Source organism: Pinus tabuliformis, chromosome 2_2 (assembly GCF_031772625.1).
Source record: "Pinus tabuliformis cultivar Carrire ecotype Pingquan chromosome 2_2, CPIR1, whole genome shotgun sequence".
Taxonomy (NCBI): domain Eukaryota; kingdom Viridiplantae; phylum Streptophyta; class Pinopsida; order Pinales; family Pinaceae; genus Pinus; species Pinus tabuliformis.
In genome coordinates, this window is record NC_142300.1 from 314,711,880 (window position 1) to 314,725,521 (window position 13,642).

Sequence of the window (13,642 nt, forward strand, 5' to 3'; positions counted from 1 at the left end):
ACGGTTTGCAAGATATTGACTGCCCTAGTTTGAAGGAAGCTGCTAAAACTGAAGCTGCAACTGCAGAAGTGAAGTTTGACCTACGTGGACTAGAAGATCTCCTCATCTGTGTTGAAAAGTGTGCAACAAGAAATGCTTGTTGAAGATGCAACAAGATGATGGAGCTTAGTGGAAAGGAGTCGCCTTCACTAAGTGGGCCCACAGGCTATTTTTGGCGCAAGTCTATTTTTAGACTATGTCTATTTTTAGACATATGGATCATGGTCTATGAGTTGCAGGATGCTGTTTATGGATGATTGGTCATGTTGGGAAAAATAGATGGACTTCTATTTTTAGATCACAGCGGAGTGACTGCTCAGTCTAAATATAGAACAATCGAATATTATTAGCCCTTAATAATATTTGGACTCTAAACATTATCTTATTCTCTTGGAGCACTTCAGGATGAGCTACGGATGTGGCACATGCAGATCCCAGAAGGAATCACGTGGTAACCTATGGGATGACTGAGCTATTGCATGAAGGACTTCAGTTAGAACTTCAGAGATTGAGTTTTGTGGAGTTGGAGGAGTAGTTGATGGAGTTGTGTTCAGTTTAACTTGGTTAAACTAGTTGTATTTAGTCTAACTGATCAATAGACTAGAGATGAGTTGTGTGAATTAGTTATTAATTAATTCACAAGTTATTAACTCATAATGCAACTGAAGAATACATCAGTTAACTTAGTGCATTCAGAGTTAAGTGAAGACAGGTGGTAGAGATAAGTGAAAGGGTGAGTTGTAGCTGTCAGTTGTGCATGAGATTTGCACAAGATTGAGTATGCCCATGAGAATTGCCCAGTAGATAGCCTGTGCTCACGTGATTTCCAGTGTGAGTGACTTTTCCAAGGTAAATAAGAACTTGGAACGAGTTTGGATTCATTCATTCTCTTGCAGGTATTGTGCAGTGGAGGCAGGCAAGCAGCGGGGGAGATTTGGAGATCAGATCTGAGCTGTATTGTGTGTAGCATGAGGAGATAGTACTGAGTACTTGGGATGAGTATTGTACTATGTATTGTTACATGTTCTCAATCAATATAATATACAGATAGTTGGGGTTTTTAGCGAGATGCTTTCCCCGGAAAATACTGTGTTGATATGTGTGATTGATGCTTCTATGTGCGCATGTTATTGTTTCTGCTTCTGTAAATTGATGATCAACGTAGAGGAGGTTATGTATTATGCATGTTTTCCGCAATAGTGTATAATCGGGATAATCTCTATTGAATAAGTGTCATATTATTCAAAATTTCTACAATCTGAACTGTGTTGTAGGTTCATTTGAACCTCCTCTGGGAGCCACAACTTTTGGTGGTGGAATCAAGCCGATCCGACAGTCGGTTTGTGAGATATCGTCTACCCTAGTTTGATGATGAAGCCGCTAATGCTGATGTTGCTGATCTAGGGTTTGCTACTGCTGATATAAATCAGATTTATTGTACTATTTCTCTTTGCTGAATTATTGAAGATAAAAGAAGATTTGATCAAAGGGTTTCCCCACACATTGTGGGGTTTGTCCCTGGCTAGCCGCCACATCTTGTGTCTCTTGTCTTGGCTTGTTTTCTTTCGATCGTTTAATGTTCTATCTGCACTTTACTTTATGTACATGTGATTGCTAATTTGTGGAATATAATTAGGAAAAGAAGTAAGCTATTATAAGCATAGAACATACCATAACTTAACAGTGTTTGACGTGCACAATACCTCATTGGAAATATCTATCCGAGGACTACAACTTTCCAGTGGCCAAAATTGATCTACGACTCATGTTGGCCCAGGGTTTCCCAAAAACATTGTTTAGGGACTCAAATGACTTCAGAAGTTTAGGACCCGAAAAACTGCCAAAAATAGTAAACTGTGGTACAACTAAGGAAACTGAAAAACTGAAAGAGATAATGGTGGGGGCCCAAGTGGAATAGGTAGGTAGCCACCAACATCCACTTGGATCACAGCTTGAGGGTTTGGATAGAGACTTTGTGCTCAATCTGAAACCTGCAAGGAAGATTGGAATATATAAAGGTTTTGGTCTTGTAACCAGATTTTTTTCAATAATACAAATCTCTACTTGTTTCTTAAAAAAAGATGATTCATATTAGTGACCATTATACTTCATAATTTCATATTTAAATTTAATTAACATGCATATAAAAATATTTACAATCTATACACACACATATATACAACTCTCTCTCTCTCTCTCTATATATATATATATAACATGTCAAAAAAAGAAAACTCTCGATCTACCAAGCGTTGAGAAGAATAAAATATCTTGAGGTGTAAATATTTCCTCAAGTTTTGCACTTAAAAAGAGGTTTGCATGCTTAGAGATTTGATTCCTATCAAAAGTTAGTAGACCTGCAGTTAAGATGGATCTATACTCGTATCTAATTACATGTATATACATGTGGCATATTTTTTTTACATGTTTATCATTTTTTAATTTTTTTTTTTTTGATATGCATAGCATAAATTATATATATATATATAAAGATTATTAATATGAGTTATTATTTTAATTTTATTTATATGATAAAATGAATTTTAATTAATATATATATATATATATATATATTAAATTGATTAATTTTTTATATGTTTATTAATTATATATTCTGAAATATATATTTTTCGAATGGTTAAGGTTTTGATATTATAATAAAAGTCTAGAGTTCGGACCAGAACCTACAAGATGCTTCATTATCCATAACTATATTGACTTCAAAAACACAGAATATAGAATAACTTTGCTTGTGACAAGATTTTCCAACAGTCTTAAATAAAAGCCTTCGAAAATACTCCTAATAGTAATATATAGCGAGGATACATTAAGAAACTTAAAAAATTACTTAATTTTTTAACAGAAAACCAGTTGCTGCAACTTGTCTATGCAAATGTGTTGTCATCTTTAATCTGATGTTCCAATCCATCAAGCTCTTCTAACCTTCTTTTGTTGTTGATCCTCACTGATCCCAACTACTTCCATGCTATATTTGGCACCACTGTTAGAGCATTCCACTATCTATGCAATCATGGTGTTCATTATTGCTAATTCAATGTGCATCTCAAACTATATAATTTCCACCTTGCCTTGCATAAGTGCAAACTTAGTATCCACTAACAGCTAGAAGGTCGCTCACTCCTTCTCCTCTGCTACGCCCCTATGACGCAAAGATTTTAGGATCCCTTCAAGAGATGCCATTAAACGTTCCAAGAGAACATTCAATTTCGCCAGTTCGCCCTCGCTTGATGATGCCCCTTGCACCTTCATTATCAAGCTTGATTTTGTCTCATTGTTGCTTTCTCGATACAACAAACACCTTTGTGCACTATTAAAATTGTTTAGCATAAGACAAGATCAACTATAAGCTATGAGGCACCATATATAATCACTTTTCCTACTGCTTTGCCCTCTTGAAGCATTAATTACCAAAGACTCCAAATCCATATTGATATCACGTGACATTCTTTGGAATAACATCCAACAAATATGGAGGAGTGTTAGAATCGAGTTCAGAGTATAAGGGAGTAAATGCATTTGCAAAGCCGAGGCTCCCCACGCCTATGTGAACTTCATCCCTCTTTGAAGAATGAAACATCATTTCCACTTGCCCCTGCATGCAGCCAAAGGCCAGCGCCAAGTGGAATATGGATGTAGACTATGGTACTCCAATGTTATGTGCCAAAGATATGAAGTTAATTCCGTTTGATGCCCCTCCTTTGATCTCAAGCTGCTGATAGTAGCCGAATTAAAGAGGTTATTTATCCTTCCTTCTCCCAATGTAGATATCCACATATGTTTTCCATTACATCTAATAACTTTTTCATTAGTTAAAACTACAACAATATCTCTATTGATCATGGGATATGGGATATAGAGACCATCCTTTGATCAATTTCTAACATCTCTTGTTCCATAGTGGCACTGTGATTAGCTAAGGAGTCATCCATCGAGTTCAGATGTCTTAGCACATGGTATAATTCTATTTGTTTGAATTGCATCAAGATTAGCACAATCCTTTTAAGAATAGGAGGTAGATTTGAATTGGTCGATCCTTACGCTTTCCTCACTTGTCTTATAACAATCACTGAGTCGCCAAAAACTAAGACTTTTGAAATCTTCTTCTCATTGGCCAATTTCAATCCTTGCCAAAGGGAAAGTTATTTGGCTTGATTGTTAGTGGTAGCCCCGAAGCCCCAAGCAAATTGTGTCTTTGTCCATTCATTGGGCGGAAAATAAGCCCTCCCCCTCCTACCACCCCTTATATATTATGAAATATTATGATTAAGAATATGAATCATCATAATTATATTTTAATGTACAATATAATAAATAAAATTGAATTAATTTATACCCATCATAGATCCAAGATAACCGCATCTCTAATAAGTGCAGAGAGTGATCAAATTTCTTGAGGTGCAAACCTTTTCTAAAGTGCAAAACTTAAAGAAAGGTTTGCACCTCGAGAGATTTCATTCTTATCAATGCTTGATAAATAGTGAGTTAACATGGATCTATGTTGGTTATTTATATATATGCCACATGTCAAGGTCCATGCTAAACATGAAATGAATTACACATAACCTTCACCTTGAACAACACACTAATAAAATGTTTTAACTACAATTTTTCTTTTCATTTGCTTTATATAATATAGACATAGTCTCTCTTTATAAATAAATAGATATTTACATGATTTTTTTTGTTATTAATAATTTTTAAAATGTTACATGTGAATTGTTTAAAAAATACCTATGAGTGGAAGGAAGTACACATCTCATTCATCTAGAACAACATATTAATAAAATATTTTAACCATCAATTTATTTATTTCATTTACTTTATATATTCTATCTCTATTTACAATGAATCTTTTTTGTTATTAATTTTTTTTTTTTTTTTTTTTTTTTTTTTTACATGTAAACTCCATCTTAAGCAAATGAACTACTAAATCTCCCTCATACACTAAATTAGAAAGAGTACATGAATGGCCTCCTCCTCTCTCTATACATGATTTTTTAATTAATTTATTAAATACCACATATAAACTCTGTATTAAAATTTGAATAAATTACACATTAAAAAATTTCTAAATCCGTTGATTTTTTTCACAGATACAATGCTATATATTCCATATATATGAGAAATATACATATAATGTCAACACTGTCAACATCCTTCATGTCACTTGTTGGAATTGAACCTAGGTGGGGAGCATTCCATTCCTTCCTCCCAACCACCCGGAATAACCCAAATTGACTAAAAAAAATTGTTACTTAATATGGCATTGAAATATTTTATTTGCTAGCCTAGATCCATCTTAACTTTGGATCTACTAGGCGTCGAGAGGGATCAAATCTCTTTTCACTCTAAAAGGGTTTGCATCTCAAGAGATTTGATCCCTCTCAATGCTTGGTAGGTCCGGAGTTAAGATGGATCTAGGCTGGTTTAATTTTCCCCTTTAAATAAGCTATATTCCACATGAATACCATAGGTCATTTTTATTTTTATTATTATTTTAGTTTTATAGGGTTTTTTTATATTATTTGACTGAGTTAAAATGTTCAGTTTGCATTACATTAATCTTCTTCTTATTTTCTTTTCTTTTTAATTTAACTTAGTCAAAGTATTAAACATTACATTACAGCATATCTACCACACTGGGTTAGAGAGCACCTCTCAACGCAATGATTGAAACTATTTTTTTTAGGTGTCACATGTCAACTCCATATCAAGTAATGAAGGAATTACACGTCTCCCTCATACTAAAAAGAAATTATAGGCGAAATTAGGATTTTAAATATTTATTTTTATTTTTTAACTTTCAATTACTTTATCTCTCTATAATGTAAAATTAAGATGAAAATTAAAGTATTTTATTTATGTCCAACTTTGAAGGAACTTTTTTCTTATTAAGATTCTTTACTTTGTTAATGTAAATATTATTCTATTATTTTTAAACGTACATTACGTGCAACATCTCCTCCATATTGAACTATAGAGTGCCACTAAACTATAAGCATCGACGCTCAATGAATTTTACACATGCATGCGCACATAATTAATTTAAATTGTAATTTTAAAATATCACTGTTATTTTCTTTTTACAAGAACGGGTATGGGTTTATATTAGACTTTGGCCAAAATGCCTTTCGCCGGTTACATTTGATCGGGCATAGCCCTTAAACTTTCTTCCACTAACTGATTAAAGGCCCCAAATCCTGGGAACCCGCAAGATTTACTTGAGACTATCGAGTCTATCTCCGTTATTTTCCCTATCTTAAATAGACAGACAAACTGATTCAACAAAATGTAGAAAAACATGACAATCTTTATGGAATGGAGTCCCAGCTCTCAATTCCGTCTGCCAAGAGACAGCCAGCGGGAAGAGGAACTGCCTTGTTGGCTTCCAAATCAACAGCTTTATTGTTTTCCCTCAAAACGTGGAGGAAGGTTGTAGCCCGGAAAGATTTCATCAAGGTTCTGATTCTTGAAATGACTCTTGCCAGTCTAATGTCTACAGGAGAGGAATCCTCTACTAAGACTTTGATAATGGCTTGAGAATCTCCTATAATGCTGACTTCTGAGAGACCAATAGCCTTTGCTTGCTTAAGACCTTGCAGAAGTGCCAAGGCTTCAGCTTGCATGCTGGTGGACTGCCCTAATCCCCAAGCGAACTTTGCCACTGTTATGCCCTCTTTATTTTTTATAATTCCTCCTGCCCCAGCCAATCCAGTATTGCCTTTCGCTGCTCCGTCGAAGGACAAAGAGAATCTGGATTGCCCGAGGAGCAAATCCGATAGATCATTCTCCTTCCCTCTGAATTGCCACTCTTTTATGGCCTTGTGATGCCTTATTTCTCCAGAGAAATGGAGGTCCATCGAGGCACCCCATTCTAAGTCATGCTGGCTCAAATTCGAATCCGGTAGATATTCCCCTAGACTTTCTTTCCAAAGGCATTTTGTTTTGGTGATGATGAACTGTGAATTTAGGCTTTCATCTCTGAAAAATCTTCTATTACGCTCAAGCCAGATCTGCCAGCAAGCAAATTTCGGCAAGGAGAGCCATGCAGCTATGAAGCTTTCATTTTTTGGGAGCGTTTCTGGGTAGTAATTCCGCTAGTTTGCAAAAAAATCTGATATAGACATGAGTAATATGAATTCAGATTTCCAGTAACTCATAAGGCCTTGCCAGATTTCTCTTGAAAATTTACAGTCCAGAATGATATGCTGAGCATTCTCCTCACTGTCACAGCATAAGTGGCATCGAGAGGGACCATAAAATCCTTTCTTCTGCAATCTGTCTGCTGTTAAAATCCCTCTGTGGCATAACAGCTAGCAAAAAGAATCGACCTTAGGCATAGATTTGAAGTTCCAGATCCCGTTCTAGATAACAGGATTAGGGGGGACGTAAGGACGATCATGAAGGCATTTGTAACCTTGCTCAACCGTGTAAAGCCCTGGGGTGGCTCCCCAACCACAGGCATCCTTCTTACCCACGCGCAGAGGCGCCATACCGTTTAGCAAGGAAAGAAGAAGCTCGCGAGCTTGAGACAGTTCAGTAGGGACGGGAGGGAGTCTCCAGCGCAACCAGTTTCTGCCTTCCCATTGCGAAATGTCCCAAAGAGTGTTACAACCTGCGTTGTCCAACCACAAACGCAGCGCATGAAGAGAGCTGTGAGACGATAAAGGGGGGTGCATCATAATGTTGTCTTCCCATATCTTAAATTCTTTGTCGTTTCCTGGAATCCAATATGCTCTGTCTCTGATTAAAGGGGCTGCTTTGTGGCAGAGTTTGATCAGCTGCGAGCCTGTGGAGGGTAGAAGGGCGTCCAAACATCTCTTCCTCTTTCCCATGAAATATTTCCTTCAAAGAGCTGTTTGCGCCCAACCTGGATGTGGTCCAATGATTCTCCAGAAGATCTTGGCTCCCATGGCTATGTTTTGGAGGCTAAGATCTTTAAAGTTAAGGCCTCCTTCGCTCTGGGGCTTGCAGATTTTCTCCCAACTTACCAAAGGGATTTTCCTGTCATTGTGATTGCCCCTTTCCAGAAGAACTTGCGAATAAAGGCTTCCATTTTTTTATGATGCCTGAAGGGGCTAGGATTACAGAGAATTGAAAAATGGGGAGGCTACTGAGAACGGATTTGATGAGTACAGTTTTGCCAGCAAGATTTAGCCATGAGAACCCCCAAGCTTGGATTTTGGCCTTAAATTTGTCCAACAGAGGAACCCAATCTCTGCTGTAAGCCAATTTGTCGAAGATGGGGAGGCCCAAATATGTAAAGGAGGACCAGTTGAGGGAAGCAGTAAAGCCCAGAATTCTTGAAATGGCAGAGAGGGTGGAAGCCGATATATTCCAACAGAAGACTTTACACTTACCATTGTTTAAACCGCTGCTTGTAGCTTCACTATAGTCGTCCAGGACCTCCTTGAATCTTGAAGCAGATCTGGCGGAGGCAGCCCAGAACAAAAGGGTATCATCTGCGAACAGGGTGTGATTAACATTTTTAACCCCTCTGGCTATATTGAGCCCCAAGATTTCTTGGTCAACCAGTTTCTGATCCAGGTAGAAACTCAGGACAGAAACATGAAGGACGAAGAGGAGCGGAGAGAGGGGGCAACCCTGCCTAAGCCCTCTTGAGGCTTTAAAAAAACCAGCTGCTCTCCCATTCACCAGAGGGGCGATCCAAGGATCAGCAATACAAGCACAGATCCATTTTAAAAAGCCCATTCCAAAGCCAAATTTTTTCAGGACTTCCCAAAGAAAGCTAAGTCTGACCCGATCAAAAGCATTAGCTAAATATAATTTAATTACCATACCTTTCTCTTTGCGAAGCTGGCTCGAGTGAATCGCCTCTTGCACGAGGATGAAGTTGTCAGCAAGCTGTCTCCCCTGAACAAATCCGCCTTGGTTCTTCGGGATGATGGCTGGAAGAATACCTTTTAGTCTGTTGGCAATAACCTTTGTGATTAATTTGTATCCAATATTACAAAGAGAGATGGGGCGGAACCGATTGAATTCTTTAGCACCCTTTTCCTTGGGGATGAGGGCAAGGAAAGCTGAATTGGTGCTGCCCCCAATTTTCTGGCAAGTTTGAGATTTCAAAATCATTTTGTAGAGGTCTTTCTCCACAATCTGCCAGCAGGTTTGAAGAAATCTTGCAGTGAAGCCATCCGGGCCCGGGGCTTTGTCAGGCTCCATGTCGGAGAGAGCATCTTTTATTTCTTGTATAGAGATCTTCGCTTCAAGCTGTTGATTCATTGAAGGAGAGATCCTAGGGGGAACTGCCTCCAAAAATTTGGAGTTTGGGTCCGTCACGCCCTCTTCTCTATACAGGTTTTGAAAGTGATTGAAAGCTGCTCTTTTTATGCTATCAAAGTCTTTGTGTGTCGAGTTGCCATCTTTGATTTCTGCGATAGAATTGAAGCTTTTTCTGGCTTGAGCTTGTTTGTGGAAGAAGGCAGAATTTCTGTCTCCTACTTTAAGCCATAAACTCTTAGACTTCTGTCTCTAATGCTCTTCCTCCGAAAGGCAAGCTTTATGGAAGATTTGCTGGAGCTCAGCGTCCTGTCTAGAACTTCTTTAGTGATTTCTGCATCTTCACTTTGAGCATGGTGCTGGGCGAGATTGTCTTGGGCCTGCTTTCTCTCTTTTCCAGAGGAGGGAAGGGATTTGGCCCAAGTTTTAAGAACCGCTTTCAGTCTTCTAAGTTTTTCTTCCCAAATGAAGAAAGAAGAACCTTTCATTGGCAAATTCCAACAAACTTGAACCAAATTCAGAAACTCTGGTTCCTTGACCCAAAGAGGGTTGAATTTGAAGGGGACGGTTCCAAGATCTTTGTGACCCAACATCTCAAGCAAAATGGGCTTATGATCTGAAACACTGCATGGGAGGATATGCAATCTGGACTCTAAGCCCAGCAGAAGGAATGAACTCTGCACCAAACATCTATCAAGTCTAGCAGCAATGTGACCTGGACCTATTCTTTTGTTAGACCAGGTGTACTTACCATTTTCTGGGGGGATGTCAAGCAGATCCCAGTCCTGCATGAGGTCTTCCACCCATTCCCTTGCAGGGTCCCTTATGATTGTGCCTCCTCGCTTTTCCTCCATGCGCATGGTAAGGTTTAAATCCCCTACCACAATGATGTTTTCCAAATTTTCTGACTCCGACAGTTGTCTGATGGAGTCCCAACACTCCCTTTTCTCCCCTATATTTGTTGGAACATAGACATTGAAAAGGTTGACTGCCTCCCTCGAGTCCAAAGGCTGGAGCTTCAAAAACAGCCAGTGGGTGTTGTGCAACTCGGTGACCAGCCTATACTTGAGAGGATTCCAGAGGGAGCCCAGACCCCCAGAGGCTCCCCGTGCTGAAACTGCATGTCCGCTGCTTCCTTTCCAAATTTTTTTACTGATTTGGAGAAACTCCTTGTCCTCCATTTTGGTCTCCTGAATCAGAAGAATGTCTGGGGCTTCTCTTCTTATAAGGCTTCTCGTTGCTTCTTCTTTCACTTTGCTCCCCATTCCTCTGCAGTTCCAGGAGACAATCTTCATCATTTATTTTTATGATGATGGGCTCCCTTGGAGCCCTGCACTTGGTTTTTGGTCATCTTCGGATTTTTGCCAAGGAGTTTCTCCAGAGTGGGCTGACTACCCTGAAGCTTGTCTTTGTAAGTTTCCTGATCTCTCTTTTCTCTAGCAGATTTGCGGCCTCTTGCAGATCTTCTGACCGATGTCTGCATGTCTCCTATTTCTCCATCCTCCTCAGACTCCTCCGAGTCATGTTCCTCCTCGGATGCTTCTGTTTGCTTTTCCTTGTTTCTTGCCGTGGCGCTTTCTTCAGGTCTTGCATCTGCTGAAGTCGTTTTTTTCCGGAGGTTTATCTTGCTTATCTTCTTCCTGAGGAGTCTCTTCAGCAGAGCTTAAGACCTCATACCTGTTTTCTTGGCTTTTTGGCGGGGGAGCATTCTGGGTGGAGGCAGGTTGGGGGCCATGTACCCCAGATTTCTTGTGGGATGTCTTTGACCTCTTGACCTGGTTCCAGCCCTCTTCCTTACCTTTCTCTGCTTCCCCTTTGTTCAGGCACCCTCTTGCAAAATGGCCATAGATATGACATTTACGGCATTTGAAAGGGAGTTGCTCATAGTCCAGCACTTGCACATGCGTCCAACTGCCAACCTTTAATTTGATGGCCTCTAGAAGCCCCACCTCTAAGTCCACCTCGACACAGATTCGGGCGCAATCGTACTGATCATTGTTGTTTGCTCTATCAATGAATTTTCCCAAAGTATTTCCTATGTGCTTGAGGGACTCCCAGTTCCAACAATGCACTGGAAGATTAGGGAGCCGAACCCAGATAGGGACCGCCGTTGGGACATCCATGGTCGGATCGAAGTCAGGGGTCCATTTATTGAGGTAGAGACCCTGATTTCCCATGAAATGGACCCATTCCTGAAGATCAGGTCTTTGTCCTCCTTTGTGTTGAACTTGAATAGGAAGAAGCCTCTACCTAGAAAATAAGAGGTGACATTGTTTTCGATCAGCGAAACCCAGTTCTTGATGACCCAGTTTTCCGTCGATTTTGGCGAGGGCCAAAGGCCCGTGAATTGACCCACCAGGGCACGATTTGCCAGGGACAAAGCGACCTGGATCGGGCCCTCAGGAGGGAGGTTTACCTCCGGAATATCGTCGAGCCTTTTGACGAATTTAGTGACTTCAAACTTCTTCTTTTTAGGCAGCGAAGCTAGGAGAGAGGAGAAGGTTGCTTCAGCTTCTGGGGATGGAGCTTGCGAGGGACCGATAGGCGAGGCTTGGGCCTCCATGACAAAGCACAAATCAGCAAAACCGATCTGCACCAAGCAAATACAGGAAGCGAGGCATATCAAGACCGGAATGAAGGAAAAGGGATCCAATCAGACCCTGCAGGAGCCGAGGGCGCCGATCCAAGCAGATCTGACAAGAGCAGGAGGCTCAGCGAGATCTTGAAGAAGAGCAGGAGGGAGGGACCTAGCAGATCCGAGCGACCCAGAGGTCAGGAGGACCAGGGTCAGGGGCGGAGTCGGCCGAGAGGGCAGAGCCCAGTCTCAGTCTGCGCAGAGCAGATCGCAGCGGGAGGCAGCAACGCAGTTGTTTGAATAAAATATCACTGTTATTAATATGAATAATTATTTTAATTTATATGGTAAAGTGAATTTTAATTTTTAATTATTATTTATATATATTTCACTCTATTGCCTATATATATATATTTTAATTGTAATTATATGTTAATTAGTTAAATTTATTAATCTTTTATATCTTTATTAATAATATATCTTGTGAACCCGGATGCAGGTGAAATTCAAGAATATTAATGGTGTTACGAAGGAATGACGACGCTCGGCCCAGCCAGCTGCTGGCCAACGCACTTTCCCATGCTTAGTTATGGCACCCGCAGACTCACCTAAGGCGAGAGCAGGTCTACCTACAGGATGCCTTTAATGGTCACTCCGGTCGAGATAAGGAAGCTATTCGTTTTAATATGGCACCCATCAACCCCTCTGTCTTCCCTCCCTCCTTCAGCATTTGCCCGCTCCAAGCAGGAAACCCCTGCAGTAGAACTATTACGGGAAAACATTGTTGGCTTCTTTGTTGTCTTGACTTTGGAAATGGGTTTCATTACTCCCATTCCAAGAACTACCCTTTGAACCCTATTCAGGAGCCCTTTGTGCATTCTCTGCTTTCCATCCAAGCACCCAATTCTCCTGAACTTCTCTTCCGCCGCATTGCCATGGTTCGTCACCGCATGAGGAGCCGCAAAGGAGGTAACCGAGGTGGTAGCGCTCGCTCTCAGGCAGCGCAAAGCAATGAACAGCCACCACCACCTGCCTCTCTACCTCCATCTCAGGCCAATTCTCCCCCTCCTAGTCCGCCCCGCAGACACTATCCTCACAATGCCTTCCAGTCGACTCATTTCAGGTTCCAGAGCAACCTGAACCGGCCCATTATCACTGCTAATATCACCATCATTTTCTCTGAAGAAGAAGAACAGCACAGTGCTCCTGTGTGAAACTCTGCAGAGCAACCTCAGGACATTCGCAGAATGGCTGTTAGTCATGGCTCTGAGCAGCTCCCGATGGAAGAAGGCAGGGCATCAAGGCGTGGCAGACAGCATGAGGAAGGTGATACTGCAGGCGACACTCGGCAACCAGGTGGCAGCTCTCATGGAGCCACAATTTCGATGGCTATTGCTGGCAGCTCGAGCGGCACCCTTCAGGCGACGGAACCTCCAGGTGGCAGGGCGGATAGCGACGTGGCGAAGGAAGGCGAGATCTGGTATGGGAACGCTTGCCCCGTCGTCGAGGAGACTCCTGACCAGGACGTCCCAATGTGATGCCACGTGGACTCCCAAGTGCCATCTCAGAGTTTTGTTGCTGACTGGTTAGGTCTTGTCGTTTGTGGTTTTGTTTCTCGTTTACATGTTAGGCAATTCTGTCTTGTTTCTCAACTGCTTCAGATGGTGATGTCTCAAGTCTTCATTCTGGTTTTGTCGATGTTTTCCTGGTCTTCTGCATGGTTTTTTGCAATGTTAAACTGGTTTTCCCAAATATGGGGCAGTTATG